Source organism: Dendrobates tinctorius, unplaced genomic scaffold, assembly GCF_039654945.1.
Source record: "Dendrobates tinctorius isolate UK_male_01 unplaced genomic scaffold, ASM3965494v1 ptg000031l, whole genome shotgun sequence".
NCBI lineage: Eukaryota > Metazoa > Chordata > Amphibia > Anura > Dendrobatidae > Dendrobates > Dendrobates tinctorius.
The window spans coordinates 4,572,160-4,589,800 of record NW_027361699.1 but is presented as its reverse complement, the minus strand read 5'-3'; positions in this window follow the sequence as shown (position 1 = coordinate 4,589,800).

The window sequence follows — 17,641 nt, the reverse complement described above, 5'->3', positions numbered from 1 at the left end:
AAATCTGTTCAGGTACATTAGTTGTAATGGCATGTCGCCGTAGGCTTGTGTGCCTGGACTGACTTTGGCCCAATGCCCGCCTTGATAGATTTCGCCTTGAACTAGGGGCAAATATTGAGTGTAGGTCCCCCGTCTGCTGGTGTGGCTGCTGCTGCTGCTGAGGTGGCTGCTGCTGCTGCTGAGGTGGCGGCTGCTGCTGAGGTGGCTGCTGCTGCTGCTGAGGTGGCTGCTGCTGCTGCTGAGGTGGTTGCTGCTGCTGCTGAGGTGGCTGCTGCTGCTGAGGTGGCTGCTGCTGCTGCTGAGGTGGCTGCTGCTGAGGTGGCTGCTGCTGCTGAGGTGGCTGCTGCTGCTGCTCTTCGTTGGCAGTGCTCGTCCTTGCAGGAGGACTGGTGGCGGCAGTGATGGTCCAGGCTTGCAGAGTGGTGGTGGCAGGGCTACTACATGTTGTTGTAGCGGCAGGGCTGTTCCATGTTTGCCTAGTGGTGGCTGAGCTCCACGCATGCATGGGAGTGGCGGTGGTGCTCCAGACAGGAGCAGCGCTTGCCATGGTGGTGTCGGTGAAGTGACCAGCTGCACTCAGACTTGTGGTGGTGTAACGGTGGGTGTCCTGGCTTTGAATAGAGGTGTCCGTGCAGTGGTATGCAGCACAAGTCGGTAGTGAGGTGAAGCGAGTCAATGGTGGCACAGGTGGAAATGACACCACTGACTGCTGACCGTACCGATTATGCTGCATAGCCTGCAAGAAAGCATTGTTGCAGGCCTGCAGCACATTCAGCTGTTGCTCAGGACTAAGGTGTTCCGCCATGCCCTTTTCAATCTTGCTAAAAAAATGGTGTGCTGGTCTGTTGAGGTCGGCCTCCAGACAGTCAAGGCGCTGTTCTACAGAATTGAAGCAGTGTTCAAAGTGGTTAAACCCACGTTCCATGAGTGCAAAACCGCTTTCAACTCTGTCGGACAGTGACTTGAGGCTGGAATTAAAGGCCTCGCTCAAATGCATAAACTCGGGCAAAACATTCCTGTCCAAGGCCCTCTGCCGCTGGCGGGTAGTGCCCGCATAACCAGTGGCAGAGACCTGGGACAGGGGAACACCTGATGGCCCAGCTTCCTGGTCACCAGCTGTGTGTGTGGCTGACCTGCAAGGTGCTTCCTGGCTGTCGGATGGCTGGGACGGGTCAGAGGACGTCCGAGGAAGGACCGCTCCAGGGCCAGGTTGCAGGGTGCTGCTCCAGGTGCTGTGGAATAAAGGAAAATCATTACTACCATGCCTTTACAAGAAGCATCAGCTGTGGATTAGAAAAACACAGATTAATAAAAATAAAAACCCAAAATTTATAATACTTACGATCTCGTGGCAAGGACCGGTCTTAGGAACTGCAACGCGTGATAGTGACGGTATCTAGTTCTGGTCCTTGACGCAGATCCACTGCGAACCTGGCCCTCAGCACGAACATCACTGTTGAAGCGGTCCTTGATCGAACGCCAACGTGTTCGGACTTTGTCCACTGTTGTTAAAAAAAAAACAGTGCCGTCAAGGACAACAGTCACTGCGGCACAATATAGCAATACAATACTCAAAGCAGTCACTGTAGACCCCGATGACACTGTTGGGTTTCCTGCTAGAATACACCTAGCACGAAACCCAACAGTGCCGTCAAGGACAACAGTCACTGCGGCACAATGTAGCAATACAATACTCAAAGCAGTCACTGTAGACCCCGATGACACTGTTGGGTTTCCTGCTAGAATACACCTAGCACGAAACCCAACAGTGCCGTCAAGGACAACAGTCACTGCGGCACAATATAGCAATACAATACTCAAAGCAGTCACTGTAGACCCCGATGACACTGTTGGGTTTCCTGCTAGAATACACCTAGCACGAAACCCAACAGTGCCGTCAAGGAATACAGTCACTGCGGCACAATGTAGCAATACAATACTCAAAGCAGTCACTGTAGACCCCGATGACACTGTTGGGTTTCCTGCTAGAATACACCTAGCACGAAACCCAACAGTGCCGTCAAGGACAACAGTCACTGCGGCACAATGTAGCAATACAATACTCAAAGCAGTCACTGTAGACCCCGATGACACTGTTGGGTTTCCTGCTAGAATACACCTAGCACGAAACCCAACAGTGCCATCAAGGACAACAGTCACTGCGGCACAATGTAGCAATACAATACTCAAAGCAGTCACTGTAGACCCCGATGACACTGTTGGGTTTCCTGCTAGAATACACCTAGCACGAAACCCAGCAGTGCCGTCAAGGACAACAGTCACTGCTGCACAATGTAGCAATACAATACTCAAAGCAGTCACTGTAGACCCTAATGACACTGTTGGGTTTCCTGCTAGAATATGCCTAGCATGAAACCCAGCAGTGCCGTCAAGGACAACAGTCACTGCGGCACAATACAGAGCAGGGAAATACTCACTAAACGCCTTTTTGGAGGATGCTGTGGCGCTGTCCCAGCCATCCATCAACGCTGCGGCCACCTCATTCCATAGCCGCCGGGTCACCACAATGTTCTTGTGCAGCCGGTCACGGCTGTCCCACAACGGCGAACGCTCCTGGACCAGGCTGATGAGCTGCTCATTATCCAGGTAGACGTCTTCATCCCGTTGTGGAACCTAGACAAAACACATTCATTAGAATAATCAAATTTAAATTGAATAAAAAGTTACAAAAAAAGAAACATAAAAAAGAGTAAAAATAGAAGATAAAAAATAAAGAACATTACAAATCATTTGATACATACATTCCGTATCACCACCGGGACTTGGCTTCGCTGCTCCTGCTCTTCGCCCTCACTAGTCCCGTCCGCAGAAGATGATGATGACGATGTCTTAAAAAAGTAGAAAAAAACATAAGAGATTTGGAGAAGCAGCAGATATACTTACCAGATGCACGAAAATAATCACCTCACGGTCTGCTTGCGCCAATTCCTGCCGCGATGGGGAATACTCGGATTCTGAAGACATACTGCATGTAAAAATAATAAAAATCATTAGTACATACATAATTTAAAAGGACAGGCATATAATGTAATATACTCACATTCTTCGCTGATATAAGATGGGTTCCTTGTTGACTGTCTGCTCTCCAATCTGTCAGTGTAGTAGTGGCAGAGTTTTGGCAGGCACCTCCTTTATATAGACTTTTTTTTTTTTGACTTTAGAAGATTATAACTAGTACAACAAGTGGACACTACCAAAAAAACGCAGCGCTAAAAAAACGCTTACATGTGCATGCCAGTGCGCACGTATGCGCATCCATAGGCTATAATGGCCATTTTTAGCGCAAAACGTGCGCATACGTGCGCATGCGCTTTTTTGCAGGGCCAAAAAATGCAACATGCTGCGTCTGGAAAATACAAACGCACACCCCAAAAAAACGCAGCGCATGAAAATTGCATACGTGCGCTTACCAGCGCGCAGGTATGCGCACCTATGTTAAATATAGGGGAAAAAACGCATGCGCACGTATGCGTTTTTTTACAGCGCAAAAAAACGCAAATGTGAAACCAGCCTTACTGATGTAAAATAATTATCAGTGGTTACATTTTGACCTTTTTTCAAAAACGGCTGCAATAGATTCATGACTACGTGGTCAGCTAAACGGTCATCAGCACGGCGTGAATCATCTTTACCCAGATAAGGGAAGCCATTTGCAACATATTTACTATCCTTATCTACAGCTAGCCAAAATTTATGGCCATATTTATCTGGCTTGGAAGGTATATACTGTGTGAAAGGACACCTGGTTTTGCTTGGGAAAAGTTGTTCATCAACCGTAATGTATGGGCCAGGTTTGTAACAAGCAATGCAATTGGCAATAAACCTGTCCCACACAATAGAAAAGAGAGCAAATTTGTCGGTTTGCAGTCTCTGCGATCGATTGGACTTCTCATCAAATCTGAGGTAATGCATAATTTCTACAAAACGGTCCTTAGACATTATCGCTTTGCATAACGGTATTCCCCAGTCATTTGACCATATAGTTGCAATAGAGTGATGGCTAGTGCCGTATAGTCCACGGACATAAAATATTGCTAGAAATGCATCTAGCTCCTCATCAGAAAGAGTAAACTCTTCATTATTGTTCCGGCGTGCTTCTGCAATAGTACAGTTCTTTATGTGAGTCAAGATAAATGAATCAAAAAATAATCTCCATGTACTCAAAGGACTATCACTAATTATATTTCTTCTGGCGTATCCTCTAGGGCCGGGTGCTTCTCTAAGAATGTTTTGTTTTGCCCGCCTACCAGGTAAGTTTTCTCCAATCTCAAGAGGTTTCCATTGAATACCATCAGCTGAAACTAGTATTCCTGGAGATTCGCCTTCTGTGGTGTTGGTTGCATCACCTTCGCCGCCATCGTCTTCTGTTGTGGATACATATCTGGGAAGTTTTGCAGATTTTTTCTGTCCACGACCGGGAGGATGGTCGCAAGGCAACATCAACGCATGAGCCTGATCCCCAGTTGACGAACTTGCAACGTCTGGCAAAAAAGTTGATGAATATTTAGAATTTTTGTTTAGTAACTCAGTGTGTGGAAGAACAAATAAATACACATAACTACTTACCTTCCAGATTTGTTTCTTCTGAGTCTTCAGATTCACTCGAAATGTTTTGAGGATTGAAATCTTAATCACTGTCCGTATCAATTTGAGTATCCTGACATTCGGATTCCGATTCATCCTCTGGTATGGATTGCAAAATAGCCAGAATATCTTCAGGCTTTACCGCACGTCTTCTAGCCATATTAGTAAATTGGAGAAATTCCACTTGAGAGTTCACTGGTTCACTGCTGAAAAATAGAAATGAAATGAAAACTATAAGAAATAATACATGTTCTGCCACCTTCAAACGTGGGTGGGTTGAATCAGTTGACAGACAGCTAAAGTCTTTCCTAACAATTCATTGAGGTAGATGCAGGGGGTCCTTTACAACTTTTATTGCTAGGATCATTGTAAAACTACAACAGAAAATAGCAATACTGGACATATATACAGTATATATTCATATAGCACATCATACAATGATAATCACCAGTAACATATCCCTGCTGTTCTGTTTGCTACCACTATACAAATATAATGTTCAGTCATTTTTGACTGGACCTATAAAAGTCTTGATGTTTTAGTTTATTTATACATTTTTTCACAGAATTATACTGTATGTGAACATGGTTGATCATAAACAAAAGAAAAATGAAAAAAAAACACGTAATTTTTATCGTTTTCGCCTCATAAACCATTACATTGCATTATTGCTATATTCATGCATATTGCCCTTTTGCAGATAAAAAAAATATTCTTTCTAGCTGTAAAGTATAACTAATAACATCAAGCTGTATGCAAATATAGTTTTCCCCCAAAAAATTGCTGCTTCACACTATACAGTACAAAATAATCGAATAATATGACAATAAAATGCTGTATATACCTGTAGGAGTTTTCAGAGCTCTTATGTCTGCATCTGTTGTCTTTGTCTCTCCAAGTGAAATGAAAGTAATTTACTATCCAGACTTACTGTCTACTGCTAGGACCAGAGAAAAACACCTCCCTTCGTTAGCATAAGATAAGAGCCTACAGTTTTACAAAAAAGCTCTATTCAGATCAGCATTACACAGTAATACAACCAGGTAACACAATGAAAATGTGAAAAGTTGACATCTGAATTGAACTACATCTATATGAACATCAGGGTAAATAAGATACAGTGAAAAAATTATGCACAAAACTTTACAGCAACTTTTAGTGACAAAAGGACAGCAAAATATAGCAGGTAGTCAAAATGACTACCTTTAGTAGTTATAGGTGAATGTTGAAATAAATGCGCAATTTTTGCACCTAAATTATTTATTGCCACAAAATCTTTTTTAACATCCTATTTAAAGAAAAGTCACCGAGTCTTAAGCCGGAATTCCAAAAAATGTAGTCACAGAGGAGAAATGCATAGTGCGAAGTAGTCAAAATGACTACCTCAGTAGTTCTAGTGTTAAAAGTGTTTTACCTACTCAGAGAAAAGGCAGCCTTCCAGGCCTTCGGGAGCAAGACCATGCCGCAGTCTCAAGTCCTCCTGCCTTACCTGGTATTGTACTTTTGGCACTAACAGCAGTTGCACCAGTACCAGGTGCATCAGTACCAGCTATCCACTCATGCCCACATCCACAGCCTCTAACACCATACTTCCTAATTTTTGTGAAAATGGACCCAAAATACCAGCAGATATATGGTACTGTATCAGAAGCGTACAGCTTTATACAGTTTTTGGGGTCATTGTAAATCTCCGTATATATTTCCATAGTCCCCCTCAGACAGTCACCCAGTAAGGAATTGACCGTAAGACAACATGTCTAACAAAGGTACTGTATCACAAGATAGGAGGTGTATAGAGTATAGGGTAAAATGTTTTTCTCCGTATATATTGAATGAGTAAAGCACACATGCTCACTGAGTATAGATTATACTGTAAGAAAAAATTTAGAACTAAGGTACTGTTTCATCAAATACCAGGTGTATATAGTGTAATCGAAAATGTTAATCTCCCTATATATTTCCATAGTCTCATACAGATAATCAGCATGTATTTCTCCTTGATACCATCCGGTACACGGTAGTGTGTGAGGAGCGAACAGCTCTGTATGGTGAGGTTTCTACACCACTCTAAATGCATGGAAACATTTGTCATTGAGGGAAGTGTTTTTACAAGTCCAGCTCTTCCGTGGAATCCATATTTGTGCAGCTCGCGACAAACTTTTTTCGTGGAAACTGTCTTCTGTAGGTGTTCATTGAACTCTGCATTGATTTTCTGAGCAGTGGTCTTGCGATCCTCTTTCCAAATTTGCTTTACAGTCCGACAGTTACTCTCTCAGTCAACTTCGACTTTCGACCGGACCTGTACTTTGCTGCGGACATTTTTCCTTCTCTTTCAAACGCAGTCATTACTTTGGAGACAGTACCGCTTGACACGCCAAGCATACAGTCACTTTCTGTTACACTAGCTCCTGCCATACCAGCATCAACAATTTAGGTACTTTGAAAATCAGAGAGATCTGCCATTGGTAGCAGGTTTTCCTCAATGTTCTTAGAATTATGCAAAACAAACAGTTAATTTACATACACATATCACATGACACAAATAATCAACTCCAAGACATTACCATATGTCACGGTTTGCATGTTTAGAACATGTTTGAATATAATGATGACAACACGTTAGGTGTTTTCTTGCATTATTTTGTCCAAACCTGTATATACGGAGTGTGTATAAAAGCCCTCCCCGCAGACCACCATTTTTCTTCTGCCCATCAAAACAGTTGGGAGAGGTTGCTGATGCTGTTTATGATTTGGGAGACACTTAGGCCTGTAAACAGAAGTTATGTGCTTGCGCTGAACACAATTGTTGTGTTCTGTTAGTGTGCAGTGACAGGGGAGGATTTTCTTGTGTGCAGCAGCTCTAGTTATTAGGCTGCCTGCCAGTGACAGGGACAATTTTCTTGTGTGCAGCAGTGCTGATTATTAGCCAGCCTTATAGCAGCATTGCTGTGTGGACATAGCTGTTGTGACTGCTTTTACACAGCACTCCTACTTTTATTCTGTTTTCCTGCAGTGAACGAACCTTCACCTGTGAGTGAGAACATCGATATGGGAGGAGAAGTAGTTTGTAACCATAGTTGACAACTGCTGTCTCCTGTCACTTGCAATCGATTCTGTATTAACAGTCGTGTGAGCGGTACTTGAAAAATCAGTCCACAAGATGGTCATGAAACCTCTGTCTCCAACACCAATTCGGCTGTGTGCACCATGAACACCTCTTCCAATTTGGCCACTACGGCTGCTGGGAGAACCAGCACTGGTGCTGTTTGCTGGGAATGCCTCAAACAAAGGGTTTATCAGATTTGCTTGTTTGGTCGCCAATATTATCTCTAGGTTCTCCTCAGGCATGATGTTTTGTAATTTGCCTTTATAGCGTGGATCCAGGATGCTGGCCAACCAGTAGTCATCATCTTTCATCATTTTGGCAATGCAGGGGTCCCTTTTTAGGATCCGTAAGGCTTAATCACACATGTGGGCCAATGTTCCAGGTGTTATTGATGCAGTGGTGGGTGGAGGAGCACTTTCATGGAAATCAACATCCCTCCAATCACGCACAAAAACCTGTACCTGACCTTGGCACGCCAACATTCTCTCTTGGCCCCTGAGAAGCATCCTCCTCCCCAAACTAATCATCCCCCTATTCTCCTCCTACTCTTCCTCTTCTTCCTCCACCTCGTCGAGGTTATTTGCCCTCGCTGACAATGGATGACTGTCATCAAGGCTTCCCTCCTCCTCTTCCTCCTCCTCTGCTGCAGACGCCTGATCCTTATTGTGCATCAAAGTTTGCATGAGCAGACGCATAAGTGGTATGCTCATGCTTATGATGGCGTCGTCTGAGCTTACCAGCCATGTGCATTCCTCAAAACACTGAAGGCCTTTACAGAGGTCTTTCTGCTTTTACCACAGCACACCCGACAATTCCTTGTCTTCCCTCAAACTGCCTGCCCATGTATCGTCCCACAAATGCATTACAGCCTGCCTCTGTTCGCACAGCCTCTCAACCATGTGCAGGGTGGAGTTCCACCTTGTTGCAGTGTCTATGATTAGGAGGTGCTTTGGGAGTTGGAGTGATCGCTGCAGCTTCTGCATATGACTGGAGTGTACGTGCGAGAGACGGATGTGCGAGCACAGTCTTCACACCTTATTGAGCAGGGCTGTTAACTCTGGATAATTATGTAGGAAGCACTGCACTACCAGGTTCAAGGTGTGAGCCAGGCAAGGTATGTGTCTCAGTTTTGCAAGGGCTATGACTGCCACTAAATTCTGGCTGTTATCAATGACTACCTTGCCTGGCTCAAGATGTAGACTGCCCAGCCATGACTCAGTTTGTTGATGCAAGTAGTCAGCCAGTACGTCCGCGGTGTGCCTTTTGTCGCCCAAAGACATCATCTTTAACACAGCCTGCTGCCGCTTACCACTAGCTGTTCGATAGTGGGACACCTCGTGTGCAACACTGGCAGCTGCGGATGGAGTGCTCGTGTGACAGCGCTCTGTGGATGAGATTTCGCTTCTGGAGGAGGAGGAGGAGGGTGGAATGCGTACAGCCAACTGTTTCCTGTACCGTGGGCTAGGCAGCACTTTTCCACCGCTGCTGTCCCCTGTGGAGCCAGCATCTACTACATTAACCCAGTGCGCAGTGATGGACACGTAACGGCCCTGGCCATGCCTACTGGCCCAAGCATCTGTTGTGAGTGTGGTGCTAATAAAAATATGGATATCTTGTAGCCTACATATTGTAATATATTGTTTATATGCTTTGATATAGTGTGTTCACTAGACCAAGGGTGGAATGTATTGCAAATATGAAATATTGTTGTTTGAATCCAAACACTATATATTGCAATATACTACTGTGTAATATCATTGATGCTGAACTTTGATACTGAGCCACAAAGTGTTTGCTCTGTGTTAATACCATAAGACAAGGCTAATTGTTCTATGGTCTTTGAAGCTGTGTGTTTCAAGGATTCATTATCCTGATTTGCACACAAGTGACCACTGTGATATTTGCTTTGACAAACAGTGATACTGAATACTTTCCCTTTGCTATACCCTGCCAATTGGGTTAAAGGAATTGGGGGGTGGTTGATGGGAATTCTACAAGGAGCTTTCCAACTAATTCTGTGTGGTATTCTAATATATATAGGAGTAAGAGTTGTGTGGTGTATACTTGCACATGTGCTGGGAAAAATTACTAAGACAATAGGAAAAATAACAACTGTACAGATAATGAATATTTATGCTGCTTTAACAAGGAAGTCTTGTGTTCAATAATAGTGTGATGCTCAGAGACAACGGAGACCAAAATGTTCTGATGGTTTCATGTAGCAATGGTCATGCATGACATCAATAATCAAGGACCGATTGTGATACAAATGAGACAAGTATGAATGTGTGCCTGGGTTACGATAGGTATCCAGTTTTTAGAATAGGTGATTATGGAAGTTATGCTGCCCATATGCTACCATCTTATAGCGTTATGCTATGATCATGAAGAGTTAACTTTGTGACAAGCAACATATGGTTGAACTTTGAACAGAAGCAAACAACCTGGAAGCATTGTGCTACTGTTAAGGGCCCCGTTACACATAGCAATCTCGCTAGCGAGAACGCTGCTGAGTCACAAGTTTTGTGACACAACAGCGATCTCACCAGCGAGATCGCTGTGTGTGACAGCGATCAGCGACCAGCCCCCCTACCGGTATCGCTGATCGCTGTAAGAAAGCCCTGGAGTTTTCTTTGGTCGCTGGTCTCCCGCTGGCCAGCATGCATCGCTGTATGTGACAGGCGGGAGACCAGCGATCAGCTGGTAACTAACGTACACATCGGGTATCCAAGGGAAGTGCGTCCCTTAGAAGCCCGATGTGTACGTTAGTTACCAGCGCGCTGATGCAGGGAGCTGGTAACTAACGTACTCATTGGGTATCTAAGGGACGCACGTATGAATGTATTGTATGTAGTATGTATGTAGTATGTATGTATGTATGTTGTATGTCTGTAGCATGTTGTATGTATGTAGTATGTATGTAGTATGTACTATGTATGTATGTTGTATGAATGTAGGATATATGTAGTATGTATTTGTTGTATGAATGTATGAATGTATTGTATGCAGTATGTATGTTGTATGTAGTATATATGTAGTATGTATGTTGTATGTCTGTAGCATGTTGTATGTATGTTGTATGTATGTAGTATGTATGTATGTTGTATGAATGTAGTATATATGTATGTAGTATATATGTATATATGTTGCATGAATGTAGTATACACTCACTGGCCACTTTATTAGGTACACCTGTCCAACTGTGTGTTAAGACTTAATTTCTAATCAGCCAATCACATGGCGGCAACTCAGTGCATTTAGGCATGTAGACATGGTCAAGACAATCTCCTGCAGTTCAAACCGAGCATCAGTATGGGGAAGAAAGGTGATTTGAGTGCCTTTGAACGTGGCAAGATTGTTGGTGCCAGAAGGGCTGGTCTGAGTATTTCAGAAACTGCTGATCTACAGGGATTTTCACGCACAACCATCTCTAGGGTTTACAGAGAATGGTCCGAAAAAGAAAAAAAATCCAGTGAGCGGCAGTTCTGTGGCCGGAAATGCCTTGTTGATGCCAGAGGTCAGAGGAGAATGGGCATACTGGTTCGAGCTGATAGAAAGGCAACAGTGACTCAAATTGCCACCCGTTACAACCAAGGTAGGCAGAAGAGCATCTCTGAACGCACAGTGCGTCGAACTTTGAGGCAGATGGGCTACAGCAGCAGAAGACCACACTGGGTACCACTCCTCTCAGCTAAGAACAGGCATCTGATGGCTACTTTCAGCAGGATAATGCGCCATGTCATAAAGCTCGAATCATCTCAGATTGGTTTCTTGAACATGACAATGAGTTCACTGTACTCAAATGGCCTCCTCAGTCACCAGATCTCAATCCAATAGAGCATCTTTGGGATGTGGTGGAACGGGAGATTCGCATCAGGGATGTGCAGCCGACAAATCTGCGCCAACTGTGTGATGCCATCATGTCAATATGGTCCAAAATCTCTGAGGAATGCTTCCAGCACCTTGTTGAATCTCTGCCACGAAGAATTGAGGCAGTTCTGAAGGCAAAAGGGGGTCCAACCCGTTACTAGCATGGTGTACCTAATAAAGTGGCCAGTGAGTGTATATGTAGTATGTATGTATGTATGTATGTTGTATGAATGTAATATATATGAAGCATGTATGTAGTATGAAGTATGTATGTATGTTGTATGAATGTAGTATATATGTGGTATGTATTTATGTTGTATGAATGTAGTATATATGTAGTATGTATGTATGTTGTATGAATGTAGTATATATGTAGTATGTATGTAGTATGTATGTATGTTGCATGAATGTAGTATGTATGTAGTATGTATGAATGTTGTATATATGTAGTATGTATGTTGTATGTATGTAGTATGTATGTAGTATGTAGTATGTATGAATGTTGTATATATGTAGTATGTATGTTGCACGTATGAATGTTGTATATATGTAGTATGTATGTAGTATTGTAGTATGTATGTAGTATGTATGTTGTATGTATATATATTTATATATATATATATATATATTTTTTTTACATTCAACATATTAGCTAGATGATGGGACTACTACTGTCCCATTATTGGCTAATGTGTCAATCACTGTCATTGTAGCAGGCATCGCCCGATGGGACTTGTAGTCCCATCGGACGATGCCTGCACACACCGCACAGACCCCCGGCAGCCAGCACAAGCCCCCGGCAGCCCCGTACAGACCCCCGCCAGCCGGTACAAGCCCCCGGCAGGCCCGTACAGACCCCCGGCAGCCGGCACAAGCCCCTGGCAGGCCCGTACACACCCCCGGCAGCTGGCACAAGCCCCCGGCAGGCCCGTACAGACCCCCGGCAGCCGGCACAAGCCCCCGGCAGGCCCGTACAGACCCCCGGCTGTTGGCACAGACCGCGCATCATGATGCGCACAGACCGCGCATTATGATTACATCATTTCAGCAGCCAATCACAGCCACAACAGTGGCTCATTGCATTATGGGGACTTCCGATTCCGGTATCCGATATTGAGAAAATATCGGTACTCGGTATCGGAATTCCGATACAGCGAATATCGGCCGATACCCGATATTTGCAGCATCGTTATGCTCAACACTAATCCTGACACGTTGATATTGTATGTGTGACGGGGCCTTAAGAGACATGCCAGTGGCAAACAAATCTTGGGTTGTAATCAGTAACAAGCAACCTATTGTGCAATGGCAAGATACTGATGAGCCAGCCTAAACATACTGCACAGATGTGATAGGGGAGGATGTGGAAGCTGTGTATAAAAAAGGGGACCCTGTGTCAGTGAGGTAGGGACATTCCAGAAGGTATCGTGGACGCACGGTTTCTGTGATGACAAGACCAGAGTATTTCCTTCTTGCTGACACTGTGGTCCCTCCAGTGGAGAAGTGATGTTACAATACTTGGTAATGCATTGATGCTTATTTCTCTATGCACTATAATTCATATTAATTGTATGATTCATATGAAATGCATGGCCAAAACAGGGTAATATTATATCTGCCATTCCATAATTCAGCATTATCCTGATGTCATCTTAATAAATTGTTACATTATGTTTTACCATAAAACTGTATTTGGTGTGCTTAATTTGTATATTAGTGAGCGTTACATAAGTAAGGGCGTACCCGCCCTGTCACTTTGACATGGTAAAACAGTGAGGTGCACCTTTCCACTCAACGATTATTTGAGTGCATGGACAATGCGGTCTTTCACATGCAGGTGGAGGGCAGGGATGGCTTTTCGAGAAAAGAAGTGCTGACTGGGTAGGTCATAGAATGGGACAACGTAGGCCATGAGGTCTCGGAACACTTCACTTTCAAACAAACGGAAGGGCATCATCTCTAATGAGATCAGTTTGGCAATGTAGCCGTTCAAAGCCACTGTACGCGAATGAGATGATGAGTACTTTCTTGTCCTACTCAGAGTGTCTGGTAGGGTGAGCTGGACTTGAGAGCTGCATAGGGGGAACTAGCGGTGGACATTAAGGACTGAGAGGGGGTTGGTAATGGTGATGGTGGTGTTGGTAATGGCCTTGATTCAGTCTTTTTTTCCAAAATCATTGTGATTCCCTGACTGCTTTGGCCTTGCGACGACACATCAACATGTCTTGCTGGTTGTGTGCTTATCGGTGGCCTTTCAGTGGGGGAAGCAATGTAGCGTTGCTGGCTACCTTCAGTCAGAGCAGGTGCACATGTGCTACCTGAGGTTTTGTAGTCCGTCCACACTTGCAAGTGCATGGTGGTTAAATGTCTAAGCATGCAACTGGTGTTTACATTTCGGAGATTTTTACCTCGGCTAAAGGTCCTTCCGCACTTCTTACAGATAACCTTTGCCTCACCGCATTCTTCCTACTATGGTGTACATTTTCAGGGCTTGCACGGTTTGCAAATTTGACCATCTGGCCAAGCTGTCCTGCAACTCTTTTTGATTTTTAACAAGTTTTGGTACAGCTACGGGCCTGCCAGATAAATGCTGCTGCTATGTCAATGCCTGCTGCGGATCCTTCTCCTCTACTGAGCTATTGCCAGCAGCACCCTCTTCCCCCAATGGATGCCAATCTGGGTCAACAACTGGGTCATCCATCACCTCCTCTTCAATGTCATCTGCACCTTCCTCTGTGTCACCGTGTAAGGTGGTATAGTATGAGGGAAGGGGCGCCTGAGTTTCATCAGTGTCTGATTCTGGCTCACTATACTGCAAGGCAAATGTATTGCTCTGGGTCAATGTACCAGCAGAATCATCTAGCAGTGGCTGTGCATCAGTGCACTCCATGTCAGATTCATCTTGGACTGGGGAATTCAGGATTTGACTTGATAACCCAGGCATGATATGTGAAAAGAGCTCCATGGAATAATCTGAAGTTTTTTCTGCCGCATCCTTCACTTTTAGTGTGGGTGAAGGGCACAAGGAAAGGTGTTGTTCCTGACCAGAAGCCTGCACTGACAACTCAGTGCTTGTAGTTTTTGAAACTTCGGAAGAGGAGGCAATAGAGCTGGAGGCTGTTTCGGCAATGTAAGCCAAAACCTGTTCCTGATACTCCGGCTTTAAAAGCGGTTTACCTACTCCCAGAAAAGGGAACCTTAAAGGCCTTCTTGTGCCAAACGATGATGCCGGCTCAACACCTCCTGCCTTAGCTGCTATTGTGCTTAATATAACATAACCAGCAGATACCCCACCACCACCATCAGTACCAGCTGCGCCCCCCACCCATGTACGCGGCCTCTTCCACCAGACTTCTTCATGTTTGGAAAAATGTACCAAAAATACCAGCAGAGATATGGTACTGTATAAGAAGCGGACAGCTCTATACGGTGTATGTATGGAAAATTTGAATTATCCGTCAGATGCTGTCTCTGTGTCGATTTGACCGTTATCAAACAGCAGATATGGGATACTCTTTGACAAGCGGACAGCTCTAAACAGTGTATGGATGGGAAATTTGAATTATCCGTCTATTTTTTAACTGAGTCACACACAGACGCTGTCTCTGTATCGATTTGACCGTAGACAAACAGCAGATATGGGAGACTGTTTGACAAGCTGACAGCTCTATACGGTGTATGGATGGAAAAATGAAAATCTCCCTCTATTTTTGTACAGAGTCACACACAGATAGCATGTATTTGTCCGTGATACCAGCCGGTACACGGTAATGTGTGAGGAGCGTACACCTCTATACGGTGTGTGAAAAAATGAATGCTGGCTAACCGTGCAGAAAAAAGGAATAAAAGTATTTTTGCTTTGAAAAAAGCAGTCTGCACAGCAGTGTGCACACAGCAATACAGCTATCAGGTAGCCTTATAAGGCAGCCTAATAACCACCAGCGCTGCTGCACACAAAAGTGTGAAAAAATGAACGCTCTTTAACTGTGCAGAAAAAAGGAATAAAAGTATTTTTGCTTTGAAAAAAGAAAGCAGTCTGCACAGCAGTGTGCACACAGCAATGCAGTTATCAGGTAGCCTTATAAGGCAGCCTAATAACCACCAGAGCTGCTGCACACAAAAATATCCTCCCCTGTCACTGCACACTAACTGTTCTGTTGTACAGTGAAAATCGCTATCAGCAGAAGCAGATTTTTTTTTTGGTTCCTGCCTAAACACTCTCCCTATTGAGAACGAGCAGCAGCAACTTCTCCCTATGCTAAGATCGGCAGAAGTAAGATGGCGGTCGGCGTTCAGGGCTTTTATAGCCACTGTGATGCCACACAAAGCCAGCCAATCACTGCAATGCCCATATATAAGATGGTGGTGGCCGCTGCCTATGTCATCGCGCTACCTACAGTGTGCGTCATTGATCATTGGCTGAGAAAAGGTGCTGGAAGCATGATGGAAAACGCGACTTTGGAGCATGGGTCGGCGACCTCATGGCCGACCTCACGCTATGGTCGGGTTTCGATTGGCGAAACCCGACTTCACCAAAAGTCATTGACTTTTGAATTTGACCGACCCGTTTCGCTGAACTCTACCAATAACCCTTTGAAGAGACGTACATGAGGGCCACCAGAAGGCAATGTTATTACCATTATTAGGAAGTTGATACTCCCATACTGTTTAACTATGCATTGAATGTAAGGCCTGCACTGCACCAAATTTAGACGCACCCCAATACCCCTTTGAAGAGATGTACATTAGGGCCATCTATAAGCAATGTTCCCTTTAATAGGAATTTGGTCCTCCCATACTGTTTGCCAAAGCATTGAATGAAAGGCCTGCCCCAACTTTAGACGCACCCCAATACCTCTTTGAAGAGATGTACAGGAGGGCCACCTGAAAGAAATGTTTCCATTATAAGATAGTTGGTCCTCCTATACTGTTTACCTATGCAGTGAATGCAACACCTGCCACAAATTTAGACACACCCGAATACCCCATTGAAGAGACATACAGGAGGGCCTCCTGAAAGCAATGTTCCCATTATTAGTAATTTGGTCTTCCCATACTGTTGCCCTATGCACTGAATGCAAGGCCTGCCCTGCATCAAATTTAGACGCACCACAAAACCCATTTGAAGAGACATAAAGGATGGCCACCTGAAAGCAATGTTCCCATTATTAGGAAGTTGGTACTCCCATAATGTTCTGAATACCCCATTGAAGAGATGTAAAGGAGGGCCTCCTGAAAACAATGTTCCCAATATTGGAATTTTTTTACTCCCATACTGTTTGCCTATGCATTGAATGCAAGGCTTGCCCTGCACCAAATTTAGATGCACCCCAATACCCCTTTGAAGAGACGTACAGGAGGGCCAGCTGAAAGCAATGTTCCAATTATTGGGAAGATGGTACTCCCATACTGTTTGCCTATGCATTGAATGCAAAGCGGGCCCTGCACCAAGTTTAGATGCACATCAATACTCCTTTGAAGAGACGTACAGGAGGGCCTCCTGAAAACAATGTTCCCATTATTGGGAATTTGGTACTCACATACTGTTTGCCTATGCATTGAATGTAAGGCCTGCCCTGCACCAAATTTAGAGGCACCCCAATACCCCTTTGAAGAGACGCACAGGAGGGCCTCCTGCAAGCAATGTTCCTATTATTGGGAATTTGGTACTGTCATACTGTTTGTCTATGCATTGAATGCAAGGCCTGCCCTGCACCAAATTTAGATGCATCCCAATACCCCTTTGAAGAGATATACATAAGGGCCACCAGAATGCAATGTTACCATAATTAGGAATTTGGTACTCCCATACTTTTTAACTTTCCATTGAATGTAAGGCCTGCACTGCACCAAATTTAGATGCACCCCAATACCCTTTGAAGAGACATACAGGAGGGCCACCTGAAAGCAATGTTCCCATTTTTATTAATTTGGTCTTACCATACTATTTGCATTCAATGCAAGGCCTGCCCCAAATTTAGACGCACCCCAATACCCCTTTGAAGAGACGAACAGAAGGGCCACCTGAAAACAATAGTCCTATTTTTGGGAATTTGGTAC